This window comes from Chlorocebus sabaeus, chromosome 1, assembly GCF_047675955.1.
Source record: "Chlorocebus sabaeus isolate Y175 chromosome 1, mChlSab1.0.hap1, whole genome shotgun sequence".
Lineage (NCBI taxonomy): Eukaryota > Metazoa > Chordata > Mammalia > Primates > Cercopithecidae > Chlorocebus > Chlorocebus sabaeus.
In genome coordinates this window covers 54475282-54479286 of record NC_132904.1, presented here as the reverse complement: position 1 = coordinate 54479286, position 4005 = coordinate 54475282, and the positions used below count along the sequence as shown (strand labels likewise).

Below are 4005 nucleotides of genomic sequence, written 5' to 3'. Positions count from 1 at the left end.
AAACACCTTCACAGCAATGTCTAAACTGGTGTTTGATCAAACAACTGGCCACCATAGCCTAGTGCAGAGAATTAACTATCCCAGGGACTCACGGTGGCAGCAGTACACATGCTGGTGAACAGTCCACTAGCTACAGTTTCTTAGAATTAGGAGGAGCTGCCAAGGTGCCTTGTCTCATTCATGCCTCTGGTGGAGTCCTCCTGCAGCAAGTCACACTAGTGAGCTGTGGGGCCCCATCAGGAAGGACTGGGAGGGGGTGCTCAAGCCCCTTATTCTGCCTTGTTCTGGCCCTCCTCTGGCCTGACCCTTACCTCAAACCCATATCCCTGGGGGCCCTGAGTCATTACCTCGTTTTTCCCTTTTGTCACTTCATTTATTCTGAGCTCCAGGACTAAAAAGAGAGAAATCAGTCCCTATTCACGTGGAGCTTACATTCTAGTTGGAAATCAGTCAATAACATGAAGAAATAAACAAAAATATTTCAGCCCGTGATAAATACTATGAAGAAAATAAGACAGGACAATGGGATTGGTAGTGATGGGGTCTCACCTTTCTGAGGAGGTGCCATTTGAACTGAGAGTGAGGGATGTGTGGGAGTCTGTCATGCCCAGATCTGGGGAGCAGGGGGGTCAGGAAGTGCAAAGGCCCTGAGCCTGAGGCTTCTTGGGGACCAGAAAGAAGGCCGTTTGCTAGGTGCATGATGAAAGAGAGAGTCGCACGAGGTGAGGTCAGAGAGAAAGAACGGCCAGGTCATGGGGGTCTTGCAGGTCATGGTTAGGATCCTGGGACTTAATTCTAATTTCAAGGAAGCTGCTAGAAAGTCTGTAGTGGTAGAATGCTATAATCTCACATTTTATAAAAGGTCGCTCTGGCTGCTGTGTAGAGAATGGACCACACAGGGCAAGAGTGGAAGCAGGATGCCTTGTTGGAGATGTCACCTAAGCCAGAGATGATGGTGGCTTGGAGCGGTGTGACAACAGTGCAGATGAAGAAAAGGTAAATTTGGTGCATTTTTGGAGGTTAAAATGACAGGCAGTTTTGATGAATTGGATGTGGCAGATGAAGGAAAGAGGAATGAAGGAAGATTCCTGGGTTTTTGTCTAGGCAATTTGTTGAATGGTGCTTTCGTTAACTGACATGGGAGAAGCAATGGCTGGTGGAGGGTAAAGGTGGGCAATCAGGTTTGTAATGCCTCTTAGGTATGCAGGGATGTGGTCAGGCCTGGTCACCTATCTGGTGCCAGCTTCAAAGAGGCAGACCTGAGCTGAAACCTGGACAGGGCAACTTTTTCCCAGTGGCTGCCTGGAATTCACCTGCTTTCCTTTATCAGCAAGTCCACCGATGGGTTGGTAACCCCATGAGCTATACCTGTGGGAAGTTCTACCTGAGCCTCTCAGCTCTCCTTGTATCTTGAGCCCCAGCCTTCTCTCTCTCTGAGGCAGCTCCTGCCTTCTGTTGAATTCAGCATAGTTCCACAAGTTCTTATGGACACCAACTCAGTTTCAGATCCTTGCTGGATGTTGGTGGCACAAGGACCTGCAAGGCATGGCTAGGTCAGCTTTCACAGTTCCTGCCTGCTCTCTGTAGCAGGACTTTTAAAACCTGGGTTCGTGGATGGACTGCATATTAGTCCGTTCTCACGCCACTATAAGGGCGTACCCGAGACTGGGTAATTTATAAAGAAAAGAGGTTTAATTGACTCATAGTTCTGCAGGGCTGGGGAGGCCTCAGGAAACTTACAGTTATGGCAGAAAGGGAAGCAAACACATCCTTCTTCACATGGCAGTAACAAGGAGAAGTGCCGAGCAAAAGGGGTAAAAGCTGTCTATAAAACCATCAGATCTCATGAGAACTCACTCATTATCACAAGAACAGTAAGGGGGAACTGCCCCCATGATTCAATTATCTCCACCTGGTCCCTCTCATGACACGTGGGGATTATGGGATCTATAATTCAAGATGAGATTTGATGGGGAGAACACAGTCAAACCATATCAGACTGTAAGGGAAAGGTCTGTAACTTCCCAGACATGTGGTATACAATTTGTGTTTAGGTACATTATATATTAATTTTTGTAGGAAGGGGACCTATGGCTTCTAAGAGACACTAAAAAAAGGTAGGTGACCCCCAAAATGCCAAGACCGCTATTCTGTGGGTGAGGTGCCCAATGCTTAATCCCTCTCCCTCCAGTCTTGAGTTACCACCAGCACCCAGCCTTTCCCAACCTTGCAGCTTCTTCAGGATGTGACAGGTATGATAAAATGCAGGGCAGGTCGGGATAGGCCAAGAAGCTGGATCTTAGGGTATGCGAGGGACCGGTACAGAATTCACCTGGAGAGAGTGTGGGGGGCTTCAAATGCCAACTGAGGAGTCTGGATTTACTCCTGCGAATGATAGGGAGTTAGAAAACATTTTAAGCATGGGTGACATGGACAACTTTGTATATCAGATAGTCATCTTTGTATATCAGATAGTTAGGTGGAGCATGGACAGGAGATGGGTAAGGCTGGAGAGGGGGAGTCAGGAGGAAAGAATGGGAGATGAGAGAGTGTGGATTTGGAGTGGAAAGAAGAGAAATGGAGGGAGTGGCAGCTAAATGACCACTGCCTGTTGCTACAGGGGGAGGCTATTCTGCAAATGCTGAGCTTGGCAAAAGAGGCTTTGGGGTCTGAGGGGAGAAAAGAAGGGTAGCTTGTTGGCCAGAGAATTGGGGAGACACCTATGTTGAATGAGGGTCTGCAGGAAGACTCCCTGGAAGATGGACAGCCTGACTCTGCAGTGGGGCCAGGTTTCTCTTGGAAGATACTCTCCTGAAGTCCTCGTGGGCAAATGGTTTGGGATCAGGGAAGAGGGGACTGAAAGTCTCCACTGCAGGAGGAGAACTGGGAGAGGTCAGAGGTTGAGGGCTTGCCGAGTGTCAAGGGTAGGCTAAGCCAAAGCAGGGAAATCAGGGGAAGGACGGAGGCTGTGATCACTAAGGGGGATTCCATAGGAACAGTTGCTTCCTCACGGTGACCATGCCCAGTGCCTCTGTTTATGTTCTTCCCTGGGGCTAGAACACTCCATCTTCCTTCATACACGTGCTTGGCGTCATGCCCCAGGCTGTTGTCCTTCTGTGACCTCCAGAGCAGAACCAGTCACTTCCTCCTCCCTGCTCTCACAGCCCCGGGGCTTGCCTCCTCAAAGCACTTTGCAGGCTGGATTGCTGGTGATTGTGTGTGCTTGCTACCCCCACCCCCAACCAGAGACTGGACTTCCTGGGGGACAGGCTTGTCTCTCATCCATGGGTCCCCTGAGCATGGTACAGCTGATTGCAGCCTTGCTATGGAGGTTGAACTGTTAGGTTCTGAGTGGGATACTCCTGCCAGTGGGTTTACAAAGGAGCCAGTGAAGGACATAATTTTAAAAAAAGTGTACCAATTTATTATAAAGGATATTACAAAGAATGCAGATGAACAACAGCCAGATGGATGGAATAGATGCCTAGGGCAAGAGATGTGCGAAGAGGCGAGGGGCTCCATGCCCTCTCTGGATGCACCACCTTCCAGGAGCCTCCAGGTGTTCAGCTACCAGGAAGCTCCCCCAAAGCAAACCTTTTGCGTTTTAAAAAGGATGGTTAGTGGAAGTAGTTGATGCCTTGAAGTAGGTGGCGATACCTTAACTGTATGCATGTTGTCAGGCTGCAGGGCCTTTTCTGTCATTGTCAAGAGGAGTGCTGACTTTCCTTCCTTTCTTAAAACATGCAACATGATGTTTTAATGTACATTTGTATGCATAATATACATAGGCAGGAACTTGCTGTGCAACTATCAGTAGCTTCTTTCTATCAGTAGCCGAAGCAGTTACTATGGCCGAGGAAATTGACATTTCCATTATCTCACATAGTTACCTTTCTTTCTTTTTTTGGTGAGAGAACTTAAAATCCACCCTCTTAGCAAATTTCCAGTATGCAATACAATGTTATTAACTATAGTCCTCATGCTGTCCATTTAATCTCTAGTCTT

The 4005-nt window shown here is 48.1% G+C and overlaps 1 non-coding gene across 1 annotated transcript; it reads right to left on the bottom strand.

The window, feature by feature from the left end:
- Positions 1 to 3618: 3618 nt before the first annotated feature.
- Positions 3619 to 3743, bottom strand: LOC119624640 (U6atac minor spliceosomal RNA). Its single transcript, XR_005240793.2, has one exon. It is a non-coding gene; the product is annotated as a U6atac minor spliceosomal RNA (small nuclear RNA).
- Positions 3744 to 4005: the final 262 nt, after the last annotated feature.